This window comes from Cryptomeria japonica, chromosome 1 (genome assembly GCF_030272615.1).
Source record: "Cryptomeria japonica chromosome 1, Sugi_1.0, whole genome shotgun sequence".
NCBI lineage: Eukaryota > Viridiplantae > Streptophyta > Pinopsida > Cupressales > Cupressaceae > Cryptomeria > Cryptomeria japonica.
Window position 1 is genome coordinate 104,507,098 of NC_081405.1, and position 22,372 is coordinate 104,529,469.

The window sequence follows — 22,372 nt, forward strand, 5'->3', positions numbered from 1 at the left end:
GGTTGTTGAGAGGTGATGCATGAGCCTCACCGTCATGTATATACTTCACTCCAAGTTCTGGACTGTCATCACCGTTCAGTTGTTGCCATGTGCAGTTTAACGTTCAGTTGGCATTTATTTTGCATTAGTTTATTTTTATAAACTGCTAGTTCAGAGAGTTGTCCAAATAATGCATGATAGTTGCATGGACCAAAGAAAAGTATAGTTTCTGTCTATTTTTAGGGGCTAGTATCTCTATATAGAGATCCCTATTTTCGAGTCCGTTAAATCTGATTTTGTATTGAGTTGAGAAAAAAAACCTCTTTGTTTGGCACAATGTAATAAGTTTTAGAGATTGAATAAATGATTTATTTGTGTGTTAATTGTGTTTACCGTGTTAATGGGGCCATAATTCTTACCAAGTTGATGAAGATCATGATGGGAAACTTTCTCAGGTGGTTTAAATTTTCTATAATAGGTAATGCAAATGGACCTGGGGCAATCTCAATCCCAATGTATTCTTCGTTTGCACTCAAAATCTGCTCAAAATTTGTGTAGAAATAAGTAGTATGATGTAGAAAGTGTGAAGTAGAATCTACAGAGAATTTGGCATCTATTGGTGCTCATAGGATTCAATATTGGTGGTCTATGTTTCTGTTTGTTCTTATAATCCATGTAATTGAACATAAAAGAATTTTCTTGTTACTGATTCCCCTCTTTCAAACGCTCAGTGATAGAAAAATGGCTCACGCTTCCTACTATTGTTTGTGCTCTCATTCCCAATAAGATTCTCAATATGTTATCGATAAACTGGTCACAATGGAAGATATGAGGCAAGGTGTAGGCTTCCCTAAGACTAACAAGTTTTTTCTTAAATGTGTACTCATTATTGTAGATTTGTTTTGGGGAACGTTGTTCTGTAATATGACAAATTCCTAACTGATTTTTACTGTTATATTACAGATTCCTTATTGCACAAGTTTGACCTGGAGTGCAGATGGAAGTATATTGTTCACTGGTTACATAGATGGAAAACTAGGGTCTGGGGAATTGGGCATATTTGAATTTAAAGGAGCAGTTAAAATTGTATGTGAGATTGAACTTCTGTGACAACGATATTTTCTTTTAAAGCTCAAATTGTTTTTGGCTGAAGTAGGAAAAATTGTTTGGCATTTGAATTTTGATAGTTGTACCAAAGTTTTCTTTGATTGTGATTTTGGATTCATCTTATCCTTTCTCTTTGTTAATAATGTATACTGGTTCTGAGGTTTACTATTGAGTCCAAAGATCAATGGTTAAACATTGATTTTTCTTAGTGAACATTATGTTTCATTGTCATTCATTTTTTCCTTTCGGATATCCAAATCTTTCTGGAACATTTTTGTAGTCCAACTGGGACAAAACATTTGTGGCATTAATTTAGGACATGACTGCTTCTTCTTCAGAATATCAATATGTATTGAGGGTTATTTTGGGAGTTTTGGATGATTGAATCAACTATATCAAATGTTGTAGTCTGTAAATTGGATTTGATGGGAAATAAATTCTGTTATTACTTTCTAATTGTTTGATCTGTATGGCACATTTGCATCCATTTTTTTTCATCTATGAATTTATCTTTCTATGTTTCCATGAACAAGAAATGTCAACAAGGAAATTTTGCAATATGAGGGTTTCTACATTGCTGAATTTTATTTTATATAGGCAAATCATAAACATTTGCCATCAATATTATACATTGCATGTTATGTCATCATGATGATGTACCATTGAAAAATGTAATCCAATGTTAAATTTTGAGTAAGCAAATGCCTGATTTATACCTTTTGTGAGGGAATGTACCATTGAAAAATGTAATCCAATGTTAAATTTTGAGTAAGCAAATGTCTGATTTATACTTCTTGTGAGGGAAGGTTCAATTTTTATGAACCAATAATTAAAAAAAAAAAAAAATTTAACTTTTTGTTTGTATTTTTGTTTAAATCTAATAATAGAAAAATTAAAAATGGATATTAAAAAAGAAATGAAACTTTATAGATTGTTTTGTAGTTATTTATAAGGGCAAGTAGCTCCAATTTACCTAGTTTTATACAGGTCCAAGGTCAATTCTACTAACAATGTGAGTAAAGTAGCTCCGTGCAATGTGACAGGTGTTGACATAGACTTAAAGACTTAAAGAGATGTCACCGTTTTTGCATTTTTACAACTATATTTCATAACATTTTGGTCAGAAAATTTACCTATAGCATTTAAAAAGTTGTTCTCTTGATTAGGTATTTCAGTTTAAAATACACTATCTCTTTAGTGTTTAGACTACCTTTGTTGAATTCCTTTATCTGGGGTAATTAGAAGTTCACTATAGCAAATGAATTCTTGTGAAGGAAATTAATGTCCACTAGGGATCAAGCATGGTCAATGGAACTGACAAGCTGTACCAAAGTAAAGTTAAAATAAAACCTAGACAAAAGCTGTAAAAAAGTAATCCTAATATTTAACTGCAGCTAAGATGTACTATGTTTGAGTGATGATGGTTACCTGACCAGGAATTGGAAGTTTGAGATGACATTTTTGTGAAACATTTTGTCAAACAAGTCACAAGTTATGACTCTTTCCATACATGCCTTTGCTTGTTGGATATCCATACTCTACTCTTAAAGTTCTCAATTTAGTGTAGCTCATGGCAAATGCTGATAGAATCATTTAATTTGACGTTTTACCTAATCACTACATTTGCTTGAAGTTTATAAACCTTTTCAATAGATGCAGGACTTGAGGACTGCTCAAAAAGGTTATGGAATTTGGGTGTACACCCAAGGTAGTTGTATTTACTTAGAAATTTCAAGATCTCCTTTGTGACAAATCAATTCTGTATATATCTCCAGTTATTGCATTCTATGAAATAATGTCTCGATCAAGCAATACATTGAAAAGATCATGCACATCCTCCTCCTTTGACATCTGTAAGTGGTAATGTTGCCAACGTTCTCTCTCATATATTCCTTGCCAAAATATCTCTTTAGTAGGGGGCCATAACCATCATTTACATGGGCACCTTGTAGAGCAGGAACATGAGCTATCTCTGTGACAATTCCACTTGAAGAACCTGCGACAATTATTGTTAAGCCTGTTGCAACTATTCCCCATGTGACTTGTTCTGCTGTTGAAGGAACAGAGAAGACAGGGGAGCCTGCTCTGCTTCGCCCAAATTATTGTCTATATTCCAATCTCTGCATGCTAGCTTTAAAACATCTGATAAATGTTTGTTCTGTAAATAGTTTTAGTAGTATTTACAATATTAAGACATATAAACTTTGCATTTGGGGTTTTGAATTAACCATTATGACACTTCAGAACAGGAGAGAAGTTCAAAACTCATATGTTTGTAAACATGTTTTCTGATCTTTGATTTTGATGAAATGAGAGCTAAATTTTAATTTTATTGTCTTTTAAACATTATAGAATAATAATAAAAAAAATTAAATAATGGATTTCTTATTTGTTTCAATGCATTTGAATGCCAGGATTTTAGAAGAGGAGCTTAAAAAAGATAAGACAGATGTGTATAATCTTCATTCATCCAAATTAGATTCTAATAGTTCAAAGGAATCTAATTCTATCAAACCAATGAAGAAATTTACAAAAATATGTATCCAGTTTTATTGCACAATGATACATGTGTATATACCTATATGTTAATATAATTCATTATTTAATATCAAATTTCATTTATGTCTTCCCTTATTTACCTATCGGCTTATCCCTTGCACCTCCTACGACTGCAAGTGCTAGTTTTTAACCCTTGCACCTCCTTTTGGTACAAGTGATAGTTAATAGCACCATGAGGTAGGATGTGGGCATTTAAATTTGTATTGTAAGTCTATTTTATAGTATTGTAATCTACCACTACCATCCTCGATAAAGTTGCTTTATCATTATGTTAATATTGGAATATGTAATATTATATTTGTTTTAAATAAAATCTATTAAATATAATTACAATATAATATGTATTTTATATAAATACATACAATTATTTATTATTATATAATATTATAAATTAAATTATTATATTTTGTAATAAAAATAACTAAATATAAAATTATTATAATTAATACTTAATATTTGCAATATTGTGTACAAATTAAATTTGTATGCCAAAAATGTGGTCTTCAACCTGCAAGAAGAAAAAACACTTAAAACACACCAATGAAACATTGCATTAGAGTTAGAAATCATAAACAATTTAGTGGATTTAAAACTCCTAAATCGCCTCATTGTCCTCTATCTCTAAAGATCTTCAAGATTCAAGGTGGCCCTCACTTGGAAGAGCACTTGATCTCTTAGATGACAACCTGGAGAACAAGATTTTAGTGATGTGCTAAGATCAAAATGGATGCAGCTAAGATCTTAGTTAAGATGAGATGATGGATGAAGATAGTATATAAGATGCAAGACTAGATGATTAAGATGTTAAATGTATTCCAAATTGAAGATTAGATGATGCTAGATGAGTTAATTAAACTAGATGAGTATAAAATATTATGAGATGATATGCAATTAACTAGATGATATGCTAAAATGAAGCTAAAATGCTAATGCTAATGCTAAATGGCTTGGATGCTTGAAGATGGCTTGAATGCTTGAAGATGACAAGATGAGCTCCTTAACCTGCAAAATGATTATAATTTAGATGCACAAGATTGAGATATGAATTGAAGGAGAAATGGGCTCTATTTATTGAAGAATTGGAGAATTGGATGGTTAGGATTGAATTGGCTTAAGGAGGGTCAAGATTGAAAGTTATCAATCCATGTGAGATTTTCAACCCAATCCCATGTTGACAAGTGTCGCCATGAGATTGCTTGAGAGGAGAGGGAGGAGGCATTAAATGCTTTAAAAGACTTAATGGTTAATCCCATGTGGGCAAATTCATGGAATAAAGCTTTTATCCAATGAATAAAGATATTGTTTAATGGACAAAATCTTGTGCAAAGCTCAATGTGTTGAAAATGTGGAGTTTTGTAAGAGCATTAAAAGCTCTATGGAGACTTTGGAGGTTCTCTTGTTGGAAGTTAGATAACCTTCAAGACTTTTGTGAGAGTCCTACAAATTTGGGGAACTCAACAAAGTTAGCTTATTGAAAATATAAAACTTTAAATGCATTTAGAAGACTTTCTTCCAAAATTAGAAGTGACTTCCCCAAAATTTAGGGATGTGACCATGATAGAAGAATTAGACTAATTAAGTGGGTTTTGAGAGGTTATAGAAGAATGCTTAGGAAGTTAATGGAATATGTAGGAGAATGCAAGTGAGAGAAATAATAATTTTTAATTAAAATAAAAAGATTTTTTTTAACTAAAATGAATGCAACTTGCATTTGGATAGATATTTAAATAAATATTAATTTATTTAAATGTGAATGTGAATTTTAGATTTTATTTAAATAAATCTTAATTTATTTAAATGAGAAAAAGGGGGATAAAGCATTAAATGCTTGAAGACTTTGAGGGAAACCATTAAAGTCTTAAGAAGACTTTAAGGGAAACCATTAAAGGTTTTAGAAGAATCTAGAAGGAAGCCATTAAAGGCTTGAAGACTTTAAGGGAAGTCATTAAAGGTTTCAAGTGGGTGGGGATAAATAGGATTTCAAATAAATAATTTATTTATTTAAAATTGTGGTGCAACTTGCATTTGTAGGAAAATGCAAGTGGGTGGAAGAAAATAAGATTTTTTAGATAAAATAAAAGATTTATTTTAGCCAAAAGGAGATGTAACTTGCATATGTTGTAAAATGCAAGGGGTGAGGGAAATAGGGATTTTTAATTAAATGTTGAATTTAATTAAAATGGAAAGATGATTTTAATTAAATGTTCAATTTGATTAAAATGGCTAGGAGGGGATATTTAATTAAATGTTGAATTTGATTAAAATGGCTAAAGGGGATATTTAATTAAAATGTTGAATTTGATTAAAATGGCTAGAAGTGGATATTTATTTAAATATTGAATTTAATTTAAATGGCTTAGATAGAAGAAAGTAGGAATTAATTAAATCTTTAATTTGATTAATGGTTGATTAGAAGAAAAGGGATATTGATTAAACCTTAGTTTAGTCAATAGGTGGATTGGGGTAATTAAACAAATATAAATTCATTTAATTAGTTGTGCAAGTTTTAGGTTTCTACAAAATTAATTAATGAATATAAAGTTTTTCACATAATTTATTATTTAATTTTTTTTAATAACTATTAAACAGTTGATCATGTTTAAAACATAATTAATTATTATTATAAAATCATAATTTAAAAAATTAATATTATATTTTATATTTTACATAATGTAAAATTATATGATAGTTATATTTATAATTAAATTGTATATTCCATAATAAAAATGATTAAAATATAAATATATTATATTATAGAATATTAGTGTATAATATTCTTTAAGATTGTACATATTAAATTATATAATATAGTTATATTTAATATTACATATAATATTTGCTATAATTTAATTTGAATCATTATTATACATTATATTTATATAGTACAAATTATTAAACTTTTTTAAAAAAAATATTATACTTAAATTTATTGTTAATATTGCCCATAAAAAAACTCTTTGGATTCATTTGATAAATTGTTCAATTCTATTGAGGTGTCAAAGTCAAAACCACTTTGATACCCTCCATTATATTACAAAAATACACATTTTTTAGTGTAATTAGTACCTTCCTATCAACTACACCCTTTGGTTAGCAGTTAGGTCTTATGCTTATCAATGCTCTCATTAGGATTGTACTTGGCTTTGTATACCCACCTTGTCCGAGCTACTTCCTTACTACTAGATAGTTTAGTGAAATCTCTTGTATCATTAATATCGATTATTTCTATCTCAATATTCATTACATCAACATAAGAGTTGATGGTTTATTTTGTTTTGTCTTTTTTGGGTATTTCTAATGTTTTTTTTTCCTCACTAGAAGATTCAAGTTTCTTTTCCCTTCTTGAAGTGAACTTCACCATCCCAATCTATTTTTCATTTATTTCATTTTTCGTTTATTTTGATTTTTCTTAATTTTTTGTTTATTACCAAATTTTGTCTACTAGATCATACAAGTTGTATACTTTATTTTCTTATTCATAATAAAATGCATTTTAGGCCTTTATCATTTAACTAAAACATTTTTTTCTTTGATATGTGTGCACAAACCACACATTCAAATACATTTCAATAATCAACTTATATCTTGATTTCAAACAATATTTATTTAAGAACCAATTTTTAAGCTATTTTTATTAGACTTCTATTTAAAAGATATGCTATTTTATACAATGCTTCTACCAAAAACACTATTCTCCATTTTGTTTCTTTGTTATACTCTTAGACATTTTGACAATGGTATTATTTTTCCTATCAACAACTCCATTTTTTTACCTTATCTTTTATTTCATAATTTTTCTAAAAATTTAGAAATGATTTGACTTATTACTTACCTACATTATTTGACTTTATTAGTTTGATGTATTTATCACTCCATTTTTCAACCAACCTTTTAAACATTACAAAATTTTCAAATACTTTTGATTTTGTGGTTAATTATCTCAAAAAATTGTTGAGCTCCTTTAGATTCACCAACTGAAAAGTTAGCTCTATGTTGTTTGCAAAAAAAAAGGTAAACCTTTAATCATTCCTAATCTCTTGAGAAAAATTAATCCATTAAAACTAAAATGGCCATCTATTTGATGTCAAATTTTACTTTTGTTCATTTCACTAGTCCTTAATATATGGTTTCTTTAGTTGGAATATCGGGTGTCAACTCAAATTCACACAAAATTTTGTGAAACACATTTTTTTGTTTTTTCTCAACAATACCATTGACATAATATATGTAACCACAAGACAACTGTGAAAAAGATAAATAATTGACTATATTTCAAACAATAAAATAAAACAAAACAAATTTAATAAAAATAATAATATATTAGTTATAATTAATAAATATTATTAATAACTATAACAAATGGTATTATTTCCACTACAAATTTATACGACAAGTACTCGCCACTATGTGGCACTTGTTTTAATTGTGATAACCAACTTTTGGTTACCCATTGGTTATGGGCATTGAATTGCCCTCTTTTTTTGAGGGAAAAGGATAATTTAAAAGAGGAAATTTATTTTCCCTTGAGAGGCTATAAATAGAATAGCCTTGAATTTTGGGATTCTTTTTCATTGTGAAGCTTGTAAATGAAATATTTTTGTTTTTAGACAATCTTGAGAGGGAGAGGATTTATCTTTCCTTTTGAGAAGAAAATTTGGAAGAGGGTTCATTCGTGTTTTCCTTACTTGGATAAGTCATGGAAAAGCTAGTGAAGGAGATTTCGAGGAAGGACTCCAAGACTCTAATTCTTTTTCCTTTGTTGATCTCCTAAGTAATCATGCACGTTCTATGTTTGTCTTGTTAGCTCAATTCTTTTACTTGTTATGTCTAGTCTTGGAATGTGAGGTTAGTCATGTTTTCATGAAGTGTTCATGATGGGTAATCTTGTTATAGTTAAGAAATGTAGATATGGGATTGGTGTGAATTCCTAAAATATGTTTCTATTTTTGTTAGTTCATTTTTACATGTATTCTCGATCTTGAAATTAAAACCATTGTAAATAAATTCAGTATGAGTGTTTTCAGTAGGTAGTTGAAAATAGAGATATGAAAAAATTGTAATTTGCATGAGGTTATTAATATACATAAGTATTTATATGAGCAAATATGTTATGGGTATGTAATTGTTCTTTGTTTTGACAAGGGAATGCCAATTTGTAGTTCTAGGAACTCTAGAGAGACCAGTAGTTTGGAGAATCCTAGCCAAGGAATTATTATATTCTTGTAGACTCTATAAGATGTACATAGTTCACGTAAACCTAAAATGAAATTATGATGGACTAGGGGAAGTGAATCTATGTTTCAGGTTGTCATTACATAGGGGAAGTCCATATCATTAAGTATTCGTTATTGCAAGTTATTTTTTATGATTTTCGACTTGATATTTATTCACTACCAAACCCTAGGAAGAGAGTAGTCTCCAAGTCAAGTAAGAGGTGAGTGAACAATGACTTTTATGAAAAATAAAACTTTATCCAAAGTGTCATATTTGTCACTACATGTGACTCGTCAATTCACATAGATCTTCCAGATTGGTCATACTTAGTTAGAAGATAGTCTAAAGTAGTATGGTCAGAATGGGATATGTGGCACACAATACTGGTACTCGAATGGCACCACATTGGTCCCCTTGTCTATAATCCTCATGAAGGGTAGGGCCACTTCCAACATGAAGGTGTGTGAGAGACCATTGGTTTGTGGTTACAGGAGTAGCGTCTGGATGATTCTCTCCCTCCTGCAATTGACTAGTTGAGGCTTGCGAGACAAATATAGTGCTTTCCTACTAGTATATTTGGTAAATTTTATTTATGCCATGTTTTGTATCATGATTTTCAATGCAATGGAAAAATAATTTTTTTTCTTTCATAACGTTTCAGATAAAAATGTTTAAGGATTATAATTTAAAAATATATTTATGTTTTGAAAAAAAAAATGTCATGCTTTTACTATCATTATGAAATTTACCTTGTGCAAGAGTCCCCTTTCATGTTTATAATTATAGTGAATGCATAGGGGATGACTATTAAACAAGAAACAATCTTTAGAACTCTTGAAGGTATATAGGTGATGAGTCAACTACCAACCATCATGCATCAATAGTTTGTTGATGACACTGGTATGCTTTTTGGATATGCTAAGAGAAAGGAAGCTAAGAAATTCAAAAGATTGTTGGTAACATATTCAGTAGCTTCAGGGAAGTTTGTGAATACTAACAAATCAGAGATCTGCTTCTTATTTACAAGAAAAAGGAATAAACAAGAAATAAACAGAGTTCTAGATTTCGAGAAAGGTTCCCTCCCCATTACTTAACTAGGACTACCTTTAGCGAAAGGTTTGAGGACAAATCGACTATGAGATAATTTGTTAGTGAAAATCTCCACTAGGATTTTCTCTTGGAAGGGAATGTGGCTCTCATTTGCTAGTAGGATAACAATGCTCAAGGTTGTTATCTCTATCATTCCCATATATCTACTATCATGCATAGATCTAATAGTCAATGCTCAAAAAAGAATGAACCAACTCATTAGGAGGTATTTTTGGCGAGGATTAAAGGACAAAGAAAAAATTATCTTGTTGGATGGGATAAGGTATATAAGGCAAAGGCAGATAAAAACATGGTGATAAGGAGACAAAAATCCCATAATAAAGCCCTGGGTGTCAAGTTGATATGGTGAATGTATACCCAACCCAATCTCAAATAGGCTAAGATTTTGCAACACGAGTACCTAGATAACAACAATCACAATCCATAGATATATTTTCAAATGGATCCCATCTATGGAACTTTATGAGTAACTGCAATACACTTGTAAATGATTTGCTCACATGGGCTTATTCATAATGGAAGAAAAGAATTATATTAAGAAGATTCTTGGGGATGTTTTCCCATTATTAAAATAATATTTTCTTTCCCTAATGAAAAAAATAGTTCTCTAACAAGCTTGGGGGATTTATGTTATTGATAATTTGCAATACACCAGGAGATTAATGGTGTTAGTAGATGGACATGGAAGGATTTTGACCCTTTAGATATCCCAAAGGAGGATAAAAGTATTCTGAAAAGAATTCTTAGTGAAAGACAACTAACTTTTATAGAGGGTCGAGAAAAAATGGCACGACGTGGATCTAAAATGGATCTTTACAATGCAAGAGATGGCTATAGGGTGATACAAAAGTTCAATGAGAAAATAGAGATTCATATTCATCTCTTTTGGAATAAAAATTTATTTTCCTAAGGCTAGAGTCTTTTTGTGGGTAACACTATAGAAGAATATTCTTATTATAGATCAATTTAAATGGTTAGGATATGTTAGGTCCTCCTAATGCATTTTATGTTGCCAAGTAGAGAAAATGGTGGATCACCTTCTTTTAGGTTGTCCCTTTGCTCAAGCTTGTTGGCAGTGGTTGTGTGCCAAATTGGGATGGGTTATTCCTCATCCTATGATATGATGAATTTATTCAAGGTGTGGGGCATTTCAAATAGATCCACTACTTATTATTGTCAATGGTTGATCACTCCCTTTGTGGTCATTTGTGAACTCGGGAAGGAACATGTAGCATCATAAGGTGTATCTGCATACAATTTCATCCTCCCTTAGGCCTCACTTTGGTGCTTCATTTTTTGATGTTTGACGCTTGTTCTCATTCTACTCACACCACCTATAAACTTGCATTTTCATCACCTTCCCTACATCCTCCCCAAACTTGAGTTCCGATTCTCAGGACCAGGGAATCCAACACCCTAGATCTCTTAATCAAGACCCAAATTTGGTCCTCATAATGGTCACCTCAACTGAGCGAGAAATTTGATCTTGTGTCAGCCTACTCCAAAAATTTAATTAATTTTTAGGAAGTCAAATATAAAAGGGGGTCTACCCCTCTCATTTGAAATCTTAAGTAATCTCCTAAGCCATCTAATGATCCTAATTGCACTATAGCAATTCAATTCAAGTGAGAAAGCAATCAAACATTCATCGAGCATAGGAGGAGAAGTGAAGTCAAGCTCAAGCAATCAAGAGGGCATCCATGATCAACTTTCTATGAAGATATTCTACAAGATATCCTAAAAATCTTATGTGAGGATTCAAGAAAGCTTCAACAAGGTACAAATTTCAATTATAAGCATTTTATTTCAGATCTGGCTTTTCCCTCAAAAGGAAAGCAGCTTGCTGCCATTCCTATTTTAATTTCAATTTCAATTTTAAGGTTTATTTTAAAACCGGGGTTTGACCCAAGACAAACCCCTATCCACAACACTTTTCTCTCTCTTTTTGTGTGCAAGGAATCGACTCAGGATATGTACTTAGAGATTCCGACAGATTTGACAATGACGATTAGATTCAACTTTCAATGAAGCAAAATTCAAAGGACCAAGGTGAATCTGTACTACTTGGTCTCCAAAAATCAGGCCAAACTTCCAAGTATAGATTCTAAACATCTTCTTCTACCCAGATCCTTGTCTATGGCTCTATTGACTATATGTAGCAGGTTTTTTTATTGTTTCCTCTCAATTATCTATTGTTTTGCCCTAAATTTAAAGTATACAATTCCAATTTCATTTTCAACTCAAACAAAAGGGGAAAAAGGACTACAATCAACATTCAACCCTCTTCTTAATAGAATTGAGGTTGGATCTATTTCACATATCCCTCTTTTAATGTAATGAATGTGAAAGTTAGGTCATTTCCTAGTTTACAAAGCATAACTCAAAACCCTAATTTTATTCCCCACATTATAGAACGAAATAGGAGACTCTTTCAATCCAATGTTATGAGTCTTTCCAATTTTTTGAACAAAGTTGAGGCAGTCATGGTAGAGATACCAAACAATAAGTCTTTCAATATGGTAAAGGTAGAAATAACCTTTCTTTTTGGGACAATAAGATATGATTGAATTGGTCTGGTCTGAAGCAACCCCCTATTATTTGTTGGAGTAAATTATTATTTACTCTACGTTTAAGTTCCACCTAGGTATTAGTTGTCATTTAATATTTCCTAAGTGCGTAGGTATTTGTAGCTAGGTATTTGGTTATACCTACTCTCACACCTCATTGGTGCTAGCATCCTCACTCTTGCCTATATAAGCTGAGCTCTTGTACATTATTAAACATCTCAATATCATCACTTAAATTGGTGAATTATTATTTCTCTCGTGTGAAGGTTTATAGCTATTTGTGCTCCTGGGAGGTTGATCACTCCAACATGGTATCAGAGTCGACATTGAGCGACTCCTTTCTCTCTTCGGAATCATCATCAACATTTTGTTTGAGATCAGTTTCAAAAATGTTTTGGTTGCAGTTGAGGCATTTTCCCTGATCAAATTTAGATCCATACTTATTTCTTGGTGATTTTTCGATTCAAGTTGCCCATGTTTGAAATTTAAAAAAAAAAATTCTATTTCACTTTATTTGGTGGCTGTGATATTTATTTTTTTGTATTGTTGTTATACTTGCATGGTGTTGGTAGTTTATGTCTACTTGGCCATATTTTAGATGCATTCTTTATTTTCCCACAATCTCATATTGTTGTGCAGGAGTCTTTTAAGACCAATGACATAGATGTGTTTGTGAATCAATGATTCAAAACTTATTTGGATTGACTTGCCTCATTATTGTTTTATTTCAGCCTAATTTGGAGACTATGATATCATTGTGTTTGATCGACTTTGACTTCTTCTTCATTGATGAGATAGTTTATGTGGTTGCTCTATCTATTGGCATTTCATCACAAGTCATTGGGTGAGTTTGCAGATAGTGATCAGGTATTTTCAACTTTCTCATAAACCTGTGTTCTTCATTTATGTGGTTGTGGGTTGATTAATGGAATGATTTTCCATTATTTAATTGATGTTGTTGCTCATGGGTTCAAGATTTTTTTTGTTAGTCCATCATGATTGCTCGTGTTTGGAGTGCTTTTGACCAGATTTATTATTGAGCATTGGCTTTTGCAATGTAGTTTGCAAATCTCATTGCGAGTTGATCAATTTTATTTTTTTGTTTAACATTTTTTAAGTTTAGAAGTGTATTCTTAATGTGACAACATACATTAAACAATATATTAAGCCTAGAAAATGTCAGTCAACTCTGAGTGTTTAACACTTTTAAGCCTAAAAGTATAAGCTTAATGTGTGTGGTTTAAGTCGTTTCGATCTTATTGATGGCAAACAATTTTTTGATGGCTTAAATATTAATCGACTACGTCGAGTCTTCACTTAGATTTGGTGGCTCGAGATTTGTATTCATGACAGTCTCTGTTCTAGCGAAATCTCACATCGACCCCTACATTTTTTTGAGGTCTACAATTACTAATCTTCCTTTTAGGCATAGGTTTCCTCTCATTGGAAAATTTTCTTTAGAAAACTTTATATATTCCAAAGTCAGATTGCAATTTTTTTTCGCCTTAGGGTTTTCCCTCTTCGCACCATGTATGGAGGATTTGTCTCATTCAATTCATTGTGGAAGTTATAAGGCTTTATATAGTCCAGTGTACTCTTCTCATGTCGTGAGCATATGTGATTTTTTGAACACAATGTGTTGTTGGATGATCTATGTAGGCTTGGCAAATCTTGGCCTCTTGTGGTGAGTTGACTGCTTGGTGAGCATCATGTTTTCCTTATCATCTATCATCAATATATTATCGATCGTAATTTGGCTCTATCTATTTTTTATCGGTAATGGTCAATCTTCACACAAAACAGTACTATAAAAAACCTCCAAATCTGCAAAACAAAGTGTTTTTTTGCCCGGTTTAAATTGTATTTTATAGCAATGGATATGCAGATCATGAAGATTTAGCTACTGAAAATTTCACAAAATTTCGTTGTGTTTTGCAGATTTTAGAAGCTACAAGGAGTGCTATTTTGTGTGGAGATTAGCCGCATCCTTTTTTATTAGCCAGTCATGTTTTGTTTTTGGGGAGTTTTTTTTATTGTGATAGCACTATTTCTATACTCTATTTGAAGAATCATAGAATACGGGATTTTCATTTATTCTAAAGAAATGGAATTACAAGAAATAGAGCGATTTCATAATCATTCATATGAGTGAGCTCCAATTATTGTCATATTTGCATAATGATATTCTAGGTATTCTTAGCACACATGGCGAGATTAATATTTGGAAAGGTTATAGGGCTCAAGTTTTTAGAGTTATTTTTGATAATGTCGATTATGATATTTTGGAGTCACTTATTCATTTTGGGTGTCCACATGCTCTTTAGACACATTTGAGACTTATATAGAGATTATGTACTCTGCCATCTCTTGATTGTTTTCCTTCCTATTCCAATGTACCTCTTCATTATTTAGAGTTGATAACCCATGCTTGTGATCCTTTAGAAGATTTGGAAACTTTAGATGAGGTTACAGATGTTTCAATGGTTCTTGATTCTTTGTCAAAGATAGTTGATCTATCTTTCCTTGATAACCCATGCTTGTGATCCTTTAGAAGATTTGGAAACTTTAGATGAGGTTACAGATGTTTCAATGGTTCTTGATTCTTTGTCAAAGATAGTTGATCTATGTGTTGTTGGATGATCTATGTAGGCTTGGCAAATCTTGGCCTCTTGTGGTGAGTTGACTGCTTGGTGAGCATCATGTTTTCCTTATCATCTATCATCAATATATTATCGATCGTAATTTGGCTCTATCTATTTTTTATCGGTAATGGTCAATCTTCACACAAAACAGTACTATAAAAAACCTCCAAATCTGCAAAACAAAGTGTTTTTTTGCCCGGTTTAAATTGTATTTTATAGCAATGGATATGCAGATCATGAAGATTTAGCTACTGAAAATTTCACAAAATTTCGTTGTGTTTTGCAGATTTTAGAAGCTACAAGGAGTGCTATTTTGTGTGGAGATTAGCCGCATCCTTTTTTATTAGCCAGTCATGTTTTGTTTTTGGGGAGTTTTTTTATTGTGATAGCACTATTTCTATACTCTATTTGAAGAATCATAGAATACGGGATTTTCATTTATTCTAAAGAAATGGAATTACAAGAAATAGAGCGATTTCATAATCATTCATATGAGTGAGCTCCAATTATTGTCATATTTGCATAATGATATTCTAGGTATTCTTAGCACACATGGCGAGATTAATATTTGGAAAGGTTATAGGGCTCAAGTTTTTAGAGTTATTTTTGATAATGTCGATTATGATATTTTGGAGTCACTTATTCATTTTGGGTGTCCACATGCTCTTTAGACACATTTGAGACTTATATAGAGATTATGTACTCTGCCATCTCTTGATTGTTTTCCTTCCTATTCCAATGTACCTCTTCATTATTTAGAGTTGATAACCCATGCTTGTGATCCTTTAGAAGATTTGGAAACTTTAGATGAGGTTACAGATGTTTCAATGGTTCTTGATTCTTTGTCAAAGATAGTTGATCTATCTTTCCTTGAGACTTCCATCATTTTGATCAATGGGTATCTATTTGTGTTCCTAATTGGGATTCCTATTTACCAAATATTGGTTCATTATTTGTGGAGTCTCACATTTCAAATTTGGAACACACATTTGATGGTTTATTACTCCTATTTGATGATAGTCATTGCATCAGTGTTGTCACTTTATCTTTGTCAAATTGGAGCTTGTTTAAAATCAATTTCCATTGGTTCCTTCTTTGTCACCTTCTCTTATGATTGGGCATGTACATGATTGGTTCATGACATCATCTTCCAAGGTCTTGGAAACACATGAGCAGATTTTAGATACATCATCATCCTACATTTGGATTCTACTTCCTAATTCCTATCCAAAATGGGAGGCATTATTGAATTTGTACTTGGTTTATCTTCATTTCAAGGGGAGAAATGTTGTTTCTAGGCATTGGACTATGATTTTTCTTCAAGCACTCACCATTTTTGCAGGACATTATCCATTATGGGGGGCCTATGGAGTCTCTTTCTTTCTTTCCTATGGGGGATAATTTCTTGTATATACATGATGTATGTAGTCCTTGTGGGGTATGATTGAGTACTCCATCGAAGCATCTTGTTTGTTTCTCTCTTTTGGAGAGGATTTTTGTCCCATGTGGTCTCCCTAAGTTGCACTTAAGGAGGGCGAGGGGGGGCAATGGTTGGAGTAAATAATATCCACTTAAGTATTAGTTTTCATTTAATATTTCCTAAGTGCATAGGTATTTATAGTTGGGCAGTTGGTTATACTTGTTACCCCCTATTTTTCCATTCATTGATTTTTCCCTATAATGGAATATCTATGCCGAGAGAATGTGTGTCAACTCTAGCATAGTCTGTTTGTCTCAGCCGATGCGTCTTCATGTCCAAAGTGTTCGTGTTTTTGAACCTTTTGTTTGAACCTCACGTTTAGTTCAATAGTTAATAGGTTCATTGGTTCATCGAGTCTTTGTATATTATGTCTTAGTTGCAGCAAGTCTAACTTGTGTAGAAGGCTTGTGCGGGGAGTGAACTTGAACCGTTGAAACTTCATTGGTTCAAGAGTTCAAGAGTTCAATGGTTCAGCAGTTCCACATTCAAAATGGAAGCTTTGTAAAATTGGAAGCTGATGGAGGAAAGTGATTGGCGTAAAGGGAAATACTTCGAGCATCTCGGTGATTTATTTGAAAAATCCTCACTTAAGGTGGTAAACATTTTCTTGATAAGAGATTGCACGAAGTGTTTTGCAATAAAAGTGGGTGTCAGAAGTGTCATCTCCACCGTCACTCAACACGAGTGAATCAGTTGTGGTAATCATGAAACCAAATTTTTAGCCACTTATATTGATTTTGTACAAAAAATATTTGTATCTTCATGAAGAAGCTAAATTAGGAAATGTGGAGGTTCGACGCTAGAGGTAATTTTCTTAGAATTAACAGACACTCGGTTGCATGAAAGGTGAGTTGAAAATCTTCACCATCTTTGTCATTTTCATGCTTTAAGGAAGAAACTGTTATTTTTTGTTGTAGTAGCCATAGTGGGTGTTATTACAACCTGTTTAGTATTGAAAATGAGACCCGTTCCACCAAAATTATGGTTAGAATCAGGCCTTAGTTGCTCTCTTCCAGAATTTGGGGACATGTTCCTAGCTCATGCCGATTTAGATGAATTTTTAGAAAGAAATAAGAATCCTTTTGGTTCACCCATGATGGGAAGGATTGTCTATAGTGGGCTAATAGAAGCTTCAGTTTTCCCTTCTGCTATACAGTGCCCTGAGTTAGTGCTTGAGTGCACGAACAAGTATGACCCCAAACACAGATGTATCAGAAATGCAAATGGAGGTGTCCTATTGAATGTGGATAGGGAAATTGTTATGGTTGTCTTTAAATTTCTCACTAAAGAGTCGTATGAAGATTGGACAATAACCACCTCGTATAGATTTTTCTCAAACAAGAAAACCCAGTATAGAAGTGTTATAACTAGAAATTGGCTCTTGAAATTTTAGAAGGTTGGTTTTAGATTGCCCAAGCCCTTAACTAGAGAGCATTTGATCAAAGATGTGAGGGACATTGTTATTTTGCTGCATAAGGTGAAAGGGAGCCAATAGGTGTTTTATTGGGAAGACTGGATGTACTTTTTCATCCAGGTCATATTAGATGAGAAGCAATATATAGATTGGGCAGAGTTAATTGCTAAGAGATTGCATGAAGGGCAAGTAATTGCCTCAGAAATAAGAACTTCTATATTTCCTCGTACTTGTTTTATTGTTTGGCGTGTGTTAGAACTTGGCCAGGGCTGCATCATGAGGAATGGGTTGATGGGATGAAAATTTATGATTACCATCCGCACCTTCAGCTACATAAGTGTCATGAGGATTTTTGAAGAGTTCATGTTGTGTTTGCAGGGAGGATGGTATATGAACTTCAAGGAAATGTAAATAAACGATTATCTGATGAAGCTATGCAACAAGTGAGTACCTATGGAAGCTATTTCATTTAGTATCCTCGGTTCACCTACATTAGGGTTGGAGGGTTCAAAGGAGAACCATTTAAATTACCGAGGTTTTCCCTTGATCACTTTGTACTATTTGAACTGTGTAGGCAACTTTCTCACATCGACGATAAGACTCTGGCTAGGAAAGATTCAGACATTTCTTTCCCAGTTGAACTGGGTTATTATATTTGTCACACTGTTTCTGATGCTTTGAACCTGGATGTTGATTTTAAAAAGCTTCACCTTTAACACTATGCAACTTGACCTCATTTCGACAACAAAGGTTAGGCTCAGGCACATTTAGCTCTTAAAGAGGACTTCTCTCATGTTTCACAACTTGAAGATTTTTGGGACAATTGCGGAGATGAATTTGAAGTGAGGAGGAGAAAATTTTCCAAGGTTTAATGTGGATCAAATTATTACTTTTCAGCCCAGAATGAATGTAACAAGGGTTGTGGAAGATGGTGAAGATTTAATTGATCCACAATATGCTGAGAAAGTATAGGGTTCCCCAATCCCTGAGATAGAATGGGATGAGAAGGACGAATATCAGATTCAAATGAGAACATTCCATGTTATCCGCAGAAATGAGAAATGATTAAAAAAGTAGAGATTGGGAAAACTAGTAATCGAAGATTCCCCTGTTCAAAAAGTTTTGTCTAATAAATCTGTTAAATCTTGTGTTGCAGGTGGTGCCAAAGTTAAACTTGAGGTAGATATTGTCAAAGGTTCAAATAAGTCCCTTATTAGCCAACTTCCAACTCGTGTTACCAGATCAAGGACCAAAAATAAGGGCAAAAAGTTGCCAGAAAGTAGAGTAGTTGTTGACTTGGAAGGGTCTCCTGAAGCTGAGAATAAAATGACAGAGAAAAACATTGAGATACCCACCATGGAAGTTGGAGATATTGAAGAGCCTAAAAAAGATGAAGAAAGCACCAAAGGTTCATTTATCTTAGTTAATATAAGTGTTGAGCAATCCCAAGCAAAGAAGGATGCAGGTTCCAGTACTCCTCATTAGCTAGGGACACTGCTCTTAGTAGTAAAAAGAGAAATGTGGTTCCTACCTCAGCTCCTCTTGAAGATATGGTTAGTAAATGCCTGGGTAAAAATCCAAAGTCCAAAAGGTTGAAGACAGATTCCAAAATAGATTTTGATCAGGATACAGGTAATTGGACTGTTGAGATAGCTTGCCCTATTTTAGACAAGGAAGTAGAAAACCCTTCATCAAAGGATTTCAATGTTTAGAGAATTATTTTGGGTGTTGGATCACGTGTGACAGATGTACATCATTTGGAGGCCTCCACCAAAAGAATAATAAGAAGGACATGGAAGGATGAAAGGGATAAATAGGATCTCAAGGAAACGTTGAAGCATATTGTAGAGTACATAGATGTTATTCATAATCCTAATGCCCAGCTGATTTCATAGTTGCCCATGTCATTTGATCCAAAGTCGCATGTTAATCAAAAACTTCTAGGCCAAATTCAAAGAAGTAAGATGGTAACAAAGATTTTCTTGGAATGGTTGGAGGGGATCACTCAATTTGACACATAATACTTTAAGAATCTGAGCAAGGTGTACGAGAATGCCATAACTATAATGAGAGAGCTTGAGATAGAAATTTCCAATTGGAAGAAGGAATAAACCAAGTGGAGAGTTGTGGTAGCTCAAATGGTTGATGTACAAAAATATGGCATCATGAAGTTTCTGTCAAAAAAGTTGGTATAGGGCTTGGATGATAATATCCCAGGTATGTATGCAAGAAAAAGATTGAGTGGCAAAATTCTATAGTAGAACAAGGATATGAAGAATATGCTAAACTACAGGATGAGTTATCTCAACTCGTTCTATCCATGCAGAATGATTTGAAATGCATTGGAATCAAGTGTTTGAAAGAGGACGGGAAAACGATAGAAAGTCTGGAAGTCATTACTCAGTCTTTTAAAGGAAAAATCAATTATGTTAGAGAAGCAAAGACTCTAACAACAAATGACTTCTGAACTGTGGCGAAGTTGAATCCCTCCTTTTCCTATGCATAAAACACTTAGGAAGTCATGCAAATATTGTGGCCCAAGTTCGAAGAGACAAAGAGATGTGGTGTTAGAGGATTGATCACATTGGACTTCCAAATTTTTCCATTATATAAAACTTCTCAGCCGCTCATTTAGATTGGAAACGTGTCACCAGCACAGTGCAAAACCAACCCGAGGATCTCGTTCTGTAGCTGCTATCTCAGTCATGCAGGCCCTTTGGAAATTGTTTAGTGATAAATTATAGGATAGTTTCAAAAAGTATTTTGTCTAGTTATGTTTTAAAAAATTGAATCTTGACTCAGGGGCAAAGTTATGTAACTCTGTGTTTCCCTAAACTATAGTTAGCCAATCGATGGCTATTTATATGCTTTTAAAAGACTATGCGAAGGCTTGAGAATTTTTGGCTTTCAGACTTGATACATTTTATTTTTCAATTACATAATGTTTCAAAAAGAAACTCATTTATCTGTGAATGAATGAAAGTGATTATTTTTGAGTCTCAAATCTATGTGTTTGGTATAGGAAGTTGAATTTTTGTGGGAGTTCATTTATGTCAAAATAGTCTTTGTTTCTTTATGGAATGTTATGCACTTAAGGATTAATTTAGTCTGAAAGTTTCTTTTGAATGAGAGGTGTGAAACATAACAAAGTTTGTGAGCTTTGTCATTTCAGAACTATATTTTAAAAATTGCATTTACAACATAGTTATGTGTAGATGTGAAAAATGCCTTTCGTGCTTTCTGGTTAAAAGTATATGAGTAGTTTATTTTCTTGTTTTCATTCATTGAAAAATCTAAGGAGGGAGTTGTACCTCAGGAAAATTTAGAGGGAAAACTTCACTAGTTTTCCCAACTATTTGGTTAATTTTGTTCTTTTAAGGGGCAATAGAGTGGTATTATATTAGTTTTATCAAAGGACAAATCTGTTAACCAACAATACTGACTTCCTACCTACTCTCGCACCTCATTGGTACTGGCATCCTCACTCTTGCCTATATAAGAAGAGCTCTTGTAAATTTTTAAATATCTCAATATCATCATTTCTTATGGTGAAATATTATTTCTCTGGTGTGAAGGGTTATATTTGTTTGTGCTCTTGGAAGGTTGATCACTCCAACATTAATGGGTTTAGCGACATTAAGGCCCAAGATGCTAGATAAAATACAAGGTGGAAAATGCCACATCATGGATGGTGTAAGCTCAATTTTGATGGAGCTTTTAGGGATAATCCTGGCTAATTAGGTGTTCGATGTCGCATTTGAAATTGGAAAGGTAATGAATTGGCTAATATTTCCAAGCCATTGCCAAGGGGAACAAATAATGTGGTGGAGTTCTAAGTTCTTTTATGGGGTTTACAATTGGCATGACAACTTAAGATTGCCAGATTGGATATTAAGGGTGACTCAACAATATTTATCAATGCTCTTTGCAATCAGACTACTATGAGCTGGCAACTCAACACATTTCAAGTTCTCTTGATCTTTAGAGTGGCATCTCTGACTATGTGGTAAGCCACGTTATTCAAGAGGCCAATGTGTATGTTGATAGATTGGTAAACACGGCTACAAATGGGACAGATGAAAAGATGGTTTATGACTTTTTGGAGATAAACATGACTTGACCTGACCCATGATTACTACACGCATTTCCTTTATAGGGAGAAACTGGCTCACACACAGGCGAGCGATATTGGTTGTTATGAATAGGTGGTCAGATGATACAATAAACTCTATAAGGATGTTATATTTGTAGAGAGGACAAGTTATTAATGTGATTATCCCAAGGCAATGTTACTTGGGTA